At 62.8% G+C, this 7,900-nt stretch overlaps 1 long non-coding RNA gene across 1 annotated transcript; it reads left to right on the top strand.

Moving 5' to 3' along the window:
* The first annotated feature begins 839 nt into the window (after window positions 1-839).
* Window positions 840-7,661, top strand: LOC147575718 (uncharacterized). Its single transcript, XR_015242684.1, has 2 exons — window positions 840-4,349; window positions 4,471-7,661. It is a non-coding gene; the product is annotated as an uncharacterized LOC147575718 (long non-coding RNA).
* The last annotated feature ends 239 nt before the right edge of the window (window positions 7,662-7,900 follow it).

The following is a 7,900-nucleotide window of genomic DNA, read 5'->3' as shown; positions in this document are numbered from 1 at the left end:
TACTAACAGATTGCACGGCAGTCCCGGGACGTGGACGTATTGTCATTTTACTCTGTAAATATCTGAGCGACCCAGATTGCCTGCCGCGTGAGCTAGCTGGGGGCGGGGGGGGGGGGGGGTCCCGGAGAACCCGGGCACAGCCCCCACGCCCGCCCCCGGGCTCCCAGCCGCCCCGGGAGGGACTTTGGGGTTCCAGCCGAGGGGGAGGGGTCTGAGGCCGGGAGCTGGTTTCGGGAAGGCCCCTCGAACGCCGCCGGTTCACTTTACACTTTCTTCTCACCACCCCCCCCCGCCCCCCCCTCTCCTCGGCGCGGCTCAGCTGCCAAAACCGGACCGTATTTTCGTGTTGGCCTTGGATGGAAGGGGTTGGGGCGTCAGGGCGGTTAAAACGTCTGGTGTATAAAAATCATAAATCTGCTGCACGACACCCTTATGTGGTTTCAAATAACCCCAAAAGCAAAGTTGTGTCTGCCGCGCGGACTCAGGAGGCCTGCAGGCAGCGGACGCCCCACAAGCCTCCAGGGCCTGGACCCGGGGCGGGGGGGGGGGGGGGGGGGGCGGTGCAACATTTGCCCCAACCGGTGAGTTTCGCTGGCTAATCGGTGCCCGACGGAAGCCGTCACCACCACCGTCTGTTGGGTTATCCAGCCCGTTGGGGACAGAACTGAAATCCCTCTTTCCACCCACTCTTCGGTCAGGCGGCCGCGCGCCCGCGGGTGTCTGCGTGGCTGTCAGGACACTTCCCAGGTGCCCCTACCTGGAGATCTGCCCCCACGCGGTGAACTGGGCCTGGCACGTGCCTTGGTGCCCCAGGGCCGGGGAGAAGGTGACGCGGGGGAGGGGGGGAGGATACTATGGCTTAGGGCCGGTGGGGGGGGGGGAACCCCTCGAGGATGCTGAAGCTGGGGGCACCCCATCAAGATGCCCCGAGGCTGGGGGGACCCCGCGAAGACTCTGAGGCTGGGAGGGGGAGGGGCGCGCGTCCTGCGTGGGAGGCCGCCAGGGGGCGCCAGGGCCTCGCAGCCCTTGCCCCTCCCTCGCCCCGCCCCTTACAAAGATCCTGCGGCCCGGGGGTCCTAGTGGCCCACATGTGGGGCCACGGGGAGGGTTGAGGGCAGAGTCCGGGCACCGGGGCAAGAAGGTCTCACAAGTTGCATGAAAATAAAAGTTGACCCCCATCGCTTCCTGTCCGCCCCTCCCACACAGGCTCCTCCCCGTTCTCTTGCTCTCCCACCTCCCCTTCCTCACATCTTCTTCTGCGTCCACCTCTCCTCCTTCTCTTCCCCACCCTCCTCTTCCTCCTTCTTGTCTCCCTCCAACCCCTCCCCTCCTCTCCATCCTCCCCTTCCCCCTTTCCCCTCCCCATCTCCTCTCCCTCCTCCCCCTCCCTCCCCATCTCCTCTCCCTCCTCCCCTCCCTCCTCCCCACCTCTTCCTCTTCCCCTACTTCCTTCTCCATCTCCGCTTCCTCTTCCTCCTAGTCTCCTCCCTCCTCTTCCTCCTCCCCCCCCCTCGTCTCCCCCTCCCCCCCCTCCCCCCTCCTCCCCTTCAGTAAATAATTTTCACTCCATCCAGAAAAGCTCTCTTCCTGTCTGCTCTCAATGCCTCCTTCTTCCCCGCCCGGTGACGGGATCCCCGTCTGTTTCCCTCTGTTTAATGCCGTTGCCGGGACCACGGTGGCCGCGCGCCAGGGCGCAGGGAGTTCCGGAGGCGGCGGCGGCTCCTCGGCCAGCGCGCCCCCGGTCCGCCCGGGGCGGCTCCTGCGGCCACCCCGGGGCCACCGCGGTCGGTCCCCGGCCGCGGCCCCTGCGCTCCCTTCCGCCCGTCGGCGCGGCCTGCGCGCGGGTGTGTTTATCGCCGCTACCAGGAGAGACGCTACACGGGTTTTATTTTAAGGATCGGTGACTAACGAAGTTAAAAGGAGCTGAGGACAGAAAACAAGACTATTTTTAGATTACTGTTGTTTCTGTGGATTATTGGGGCGATGCACCCAGGGAAGCTGACCGTTTGCAAAGTCCCTTTGGGCACCAGATCCCTCCTCCTGGAGCGCACCTGAGTGTCGAGCGCCCGGAGCCCGGGCCATGCCTGTCGCCTGGCTTTGAGTTTGTGCGCGAGTGCTGCCGAGATGTGATGTGTGCGGGCCGGGCCGGGCCGGGAGGGCCTGCTTGCGCTGCCCTGCAGCAGAGGCTCGGCGCCCTGCCCTGGGGGACCCGCTGGGGCCTGCGGGCTGCGGGGTCCGATCCTCCCGGCCGCCTCGGTCCGCACCGGCCAAGCGCAGCCGCTCCTGGGCCGGGGGTTCGGCCGGCCGCCCCTCTTCCTGTTACCCAGCTGGGCAACCAGTCACTTCTTGCTCCTGGACGTCACCTGGGACATCCGCGAGTTAGGGGAGAGCGCGGTTCCTGCTGGACCTGTGTTCCGGACCACAGCCGAGGCCACTCTGAAACCTCTTCCGTTTAGGGGCCCTGAGCCTCTGACCCCTGTCGGCCGCGGGTGGGGGTTCTCCTTCCTCACGGCACCTCTCGCCGGCAGGAAGGGGGCACCCAGGCGGGTCAGAGCTGCCAGGACGCGAGCTTGGGGTGAACTTGACATCCAGCAGAGTGTGGAGATGGGGCTTACTAAGAAATCACAACTACGGAGGGTCATTGGCTTTCAGGTGAACTGCTGATGTTTTTAAAAACAGCCAGGGCGGATAAGTCTCACAACTGTTCCTGGAGTTGGGGAAGACGGGGTGCCCTCTGACGGCACCCGTGTCAGAGCATTCGGACTGCCCCCCCGGGTGCAGGTGTTCCGAGAGCTCCGTGAATGTGGGCTTCTGAGATTCTCCGCTGCACTTGACTCACAGAGTCTCTCTCTAACCCACCCCCTTCCCCTGGGGCCCTGCAGAGGCCCTTTTATTGTCTCTCTGCCCAGACGCAGCCCGACCACCCAGTCCAGGCACTGCCAGGTCTAAAACCTCAGTCGTCACAGACTCACTCACCTTCCCTCCCCGGGGCACTTGCCCAGGGCACCAAGGTCAAGGCCAAAGTGGTCAGCCTGGCACCTGATGTTCTCCCCGCTCCACACCTGGGGCAGCCCTGGGGGACCTCCTCACCAGGAAACCAGCCTCAGTCCCAGGGCCTGGAGAACCGTCTCCCCACCTGTATTTGGCCAGGCACCAGAACCTTCCTCCAAGCCGCCTGCCGCCCCTGCCCAGGGTCCTCACCTCCCCCTGATAAGTCTCGGCCCGCCTCCACGGCCCCCTCTCACTTCCTGGCGTGACGGCCTCACGTGGTGGCCCGTTTGTTTCGCAGCCTGGAAAACCTTCCGTGCCACCTGAGAAGTACGACCCCCCTGCTGTCGCGGTGGACTGTCTGTCCACGCCTGGCGGGTCTGGCTGCTTGATGATGCAGTGAAGTTCTTCTGTCTCCTTGCTGGCCTTCGCTCGACTTGCTTGAGCGCCGTGGACGGTGGGGCGACGCCGTCCGCGACCTCTGTGGGACAACTGTCTGTCTCTCCTTCTTTCCACGGGTCTCTTCGCTGTGTGTGGGAGCTCTGCGGCTGCGTCCTCCTGACGGGTCGGGTATCGAGCGTCCCTCTGTGTCGTTAATCGCACCCTCGTGTTACAGTCCGTTCTGTCTGACGTTCGCACGAGCCTCTCACCTCTGCCGGCCTGTATCAGACGCTGTGTTGTACTGCGTTCGTCCATTTGTGCCTTTGACCCCTAAGGGCTCTCCGTCTCCAGCTGGAAGGCGGATGGTGGGGTTTCTGTTTGTTTCACTCGACAATCTCTGCCCTTTGACTGGATCGTCTGGTCGATCCACATTAATGTTCCTATCGATGCGGTCGGCTCTCCGTCTACGGTGCTGTTTTCTGCTTTTCTCGTGCCTCCCTTCTTCTCTTCCCTTCTGTTCTTTTTTCAAAACGCCGGCCGACTCTTCCCTAATGCGGCATCTCAGTCACAATCCGCTCCACGAGATGCTCGCTTGCTTCTGGCGCTGGTGTGAACCTCAGTCCCAGGTACGCTCACTCCCTTTTCCCGAGTTTACGAGATCATGTGACACCCGGTCCTGGCAACACTCCGATAATTATCGCTCTCCCGTCTCCTTAGGCCACACGGCTCTGCCCTACCTGCTTCCTCTGGTTGTTATCGCACACGTATTACACGTCTATCGCATTTGAATTAATCATAGGCCCAATGTCATGTCACAGACACACTGGTTTATACAACTGCTTTCTGAATTGGTTACAGAAGGAGGGAGAAATGCGGTACATTTGTCTTTACCGGCGATCTGGCTTTTCGGGCGGACTCAGCCTCGGTCTGGGGCGCTTGACTTCAGCCTGAAGCGCGTCCTGCTCTATTTTGCGAGCTGGGTGGGTCCTGTGGGCGGCGAATTCTGTCTCGTTGTTGCCGTGCTGTTTTAACCTGGGAAAGTCTTCATCCCCTTCATCTTCGGAAGATGGTTTTGCTGACGATCGTGCTGTTGCCTGACAGGCGTTTTGCACACGCGGCCCACGGCCTCCGGGCCTGCGCAGGCCCTGCCGAGAAGTCACCGTCAGTCCCTCGTAAGGGGCGCATTTTTCCCTCGCAACTTTCAGGATTTTCTCCTTGTCTTTGGCTTTCGGCGTTCTCCTTTTCGGCCACGTGTGGGTCTGAGTCTGCACTTATCCCAATCCAGCTTCCCGGGCACCTACGTCACTATTCGGTGGTAGGTTGGTGACATCGGCCCACACTTCCCTCTTTCCTTCTGCCCTCTGTCTCCCGCCGCGCACTTGGTGCCGTGAACCCCTTCCTCTACGCCCCCTGCGTTTTCTTCCCTGCGTTTCCGCCTCCTCGGCTGCAATCTCCACTGGTCTGTCTTCAAGCCAAGGAATTCTTTCTTCTGCCCGTCCCGGTCTTCTGTCATCCACTCTCGTGTACCTTTCCCTTCAGTGCTGGTGCCTTTCAACTCCAGAACCTCCATTTGGCTCTTTGCTATGGGTTCTCCCTCTTCCTCCACAGTCTCCTTCACGTGACGTCCCTTCGCCTCTCGAGTGCAGCTGCCTTGAGTTCCGCGGTACTTGGGGTTCTGCGGTGGGTACTCTGCAGTACTTTTCCGTGAAGTCTGGCACCTGCCGGCTCCCCCAGGCGGCCTCTCTGCCCGCCTGCTTTCCGACGCGTGTGGGTGCCTTCCTGCGTCTCAAGCGCCTCATAATTGTTTACTGGAAACTGGACATTTTAGATAATGTATCGTAGCAACATGGGGTTCTGCCCCCCCATCGGGGGCCCGTTCCTGTCCTTCGCTTGCTTATCTGTCCAGTGACTGGATCGTCTAGTGACGTCTCCTGCCCTCCCGGGGTGTCCAGCCCCTGACGCTGCTCCCAAGGGCCAGAGTGGGGGTGTCTGCGCCCTGCTTCTCCTGCAGGGAAAGCCCTCCGGCGGGGGGCGGGCGCAGGGGCCCCGTGTGCCGGGCTGCAGCCTCCGGAGCGCGTCTCTGTCCTCACGAAGCCGAGGGTGGGGGCGGTCCTGGTTCAGAGCCCGATGCCTCGCGCCTTTCCTAATGAATTTTCCCAGATTTTCTCGGGTAGATGTTTCATGTGCTGCTTGCCTTCAGGACCGCGTCCACAGGCTTCAAGTGGTGGTTCTGTGTGAAAGCGTGTCCTCCGGTTCCACCTGGAGAGGCTCGGCGGCTGCCTGCAGCTCTCCTGGTGGCATCCCTGCATCGGCCCGGTCTGTGTCCCCGCTGCCCCCCGGGGGCGCGGCCGTGAGGGTCTTCGCCTCCGTGAGGCTGTGAGACGGTGCCGCTCGCGTCACTGATGCCTCCCGCTGGTCACTCAACACGTTGGACCCTTTATTCCGGGGCGGTACGGTCACGGGTTGAACCACGTCCCCCGAGAAGATGGGTCAGAGCCCTAGCTCCTGGTCTGTGCCCACGGGGTCTTATTCGGAAAGAGGGTCTTTGCAGACGCGATTGGCTCCGAGGAGGCCAGCAGGTGTGCCCTAACCCAGTGCGTCCGGGGTCCTTGTCAGAAGGGGTCACGTGGCGGCGTCACCACGCGGTGACGGAGGGCAGGGACCGGAGTGCCAGGTGCCGCCAGCACGTGGGGCTGGGCAGAGATGGGGAGGGCCCCCACGGGTTGGCGAGGGCCACAGCCCAGTGGTGCTTCGACTCGGAACTTCTGGAGGGTTGGCAGCTGTGTCAGCAGAGGTGACTATCCGGCATCCCCAGGGGTGGACACGGACGCTGCGCGGTTTCGTCTCCTTCCGGGATGTCCCCCACATCCTGTCCCGCGGCCCCCGTCCCCCGGATGCCACCCAGCTCTCCCTAGAAGACGTGTCGCGGGAGCGTGGCCGCCAGCCACGGCCACCAGCACTCCCCTGTCACACAGCCTCTGCCTCGGGGCCTGGCCCACGGTCTCTGAGGGGTCATGGGACCCCCCTCCCCAACTCCCCGCAGGCTTCCTGCACCTGCCGGAAGGAGGCGTCTCTTCCTCTGGGGTTTGTGGGGCCAGCCCGTGGCTCCTCCTGGAGAAACTCCGCCACCCAAGGCCGACGTGGAGGGAAGCAGATCTGGAGGCGGGTTTGCGAGCGGTTCAAGCGTCTGGATCCGGCCGGGCCCGCGGGCCTGTGAGCGTGTCGCCGGGCTGAGGACACGACTCCCCTCCTGCTCAGGCCGGTCTGACTGGTGCTGCCACGGCTACGGGAGCCACGCGGCGTACAAGACACAGCAAGTGTACGTGGCCAGACACGATCTTCTCCTCCTGCGTGCGGACGGGGACGGCCCAGCTGCGGAGGCAGATGAGAACCAAGCGATGCCCCGAAGAGGCAGGAAGAAGGAGGCGCTGGGCCGCGTGGTCTGCCGGAGCCCACGGAGGACGCTGCCTCGCTCTGCACCTGGAATACTCTTGGGAAACACAAACTGGGCCGCGCCGGCGGTCCACGGCGTGTGCCCGTCGGGCGGCGCAGGTTGTTGAAATACCGCGGGGGCTCCTGTGCCGGCCCGGACGAGCGGCCCCCCGGGCCCCCCGCGCCCGTGCTCCCCGCCCGGCCAGCCCTGGGCGGCCACAGGCTCCCGGAGACGTCACGCTCCCGTTAACTGACCTTAGTTTCTAGCGCGCGAGAGGCACCTGCAAACGGGGGGCCTCAGCCTTATCGGCCCCACGTGCCCCGGGCTGAGAGGGTCCTTCTGGCCACGTCCAGGGAGGAGAGACCACTTCCTCACCCTGCGGCCTTGGCTCTTGTCACCCTCCCGCCTTTTGTTTCTGACAATACTTGGGTTTGCACCTGTGAGGTCACAATGTCTTCTAATGGCAGCATTGAAACGCGTCCCTTAAGCTAGCCGGCTTCCTGGATCTGTTCAATTAAGCGGCAACGAAACGGGAGTGTTTTTATCCCCGGTCTTAGACAGGGATGCCGATCGTCTTCATCCCCTTGTTCGATTCTCTGTGACCTCCCTGTTAGGCCCGGTGCCGTGCCGCTGGGGGGGGCGGGCTCTGCAGGACTGCCCCGCCCCCCCCCCCCCCCCCAGGCCCAGGCCGCGGCACAAGCCGGGTGCCCCTCCCAGCGTCCTGGCTCCAAACCCCAGGGAATGGAGTGGAATCCACCCAAAATCCACGCAAGACGCGGAGCCCAGCCCGGGCTTGTTCGCTGAGCTCCCCAAACTATTTTTAAAGTGTTTTTGGTTCAATAAAGGTCTAAACAAGTTTTGCCAGGCGCTTTTTCCATTAATTTGCAAACCAGAGTGAATTTCAAGGGAAATTTAGTCCCATGAGCTTCCGATTCATTTACACTTAACTCATCAAGATGCTGTGCGGGAGCCGTTTGATGTCCGGCAGACGGCAGTTTTTACAAGCCTGCTCTCAGAAACAGGAAGTGGCATCTTGCCAGAGCGTAAGCGAACGCTGATGCCGTTTCAAACCCCACGCCGCGAGCCGCGGCCCCCGGG

The sequence above is a fragment of the Puma concolor genome, chromosome D3 (genome assembly GCF_028749965.1).
Source record: "Puma concolor isolate L17-30 chromosome D3, mPumCon1.1.hap2, whole genome shotgun sequence".
NCBI lineage: Eukaryota > Metazoa > Chordata > Mammalia > Carnivora > Felidae > Puma > Puma concolor.
Note: the sequence above shows the minus strand (reverse complement) of the source record. Positions and strands in the feature narration are given on the sequence as shown.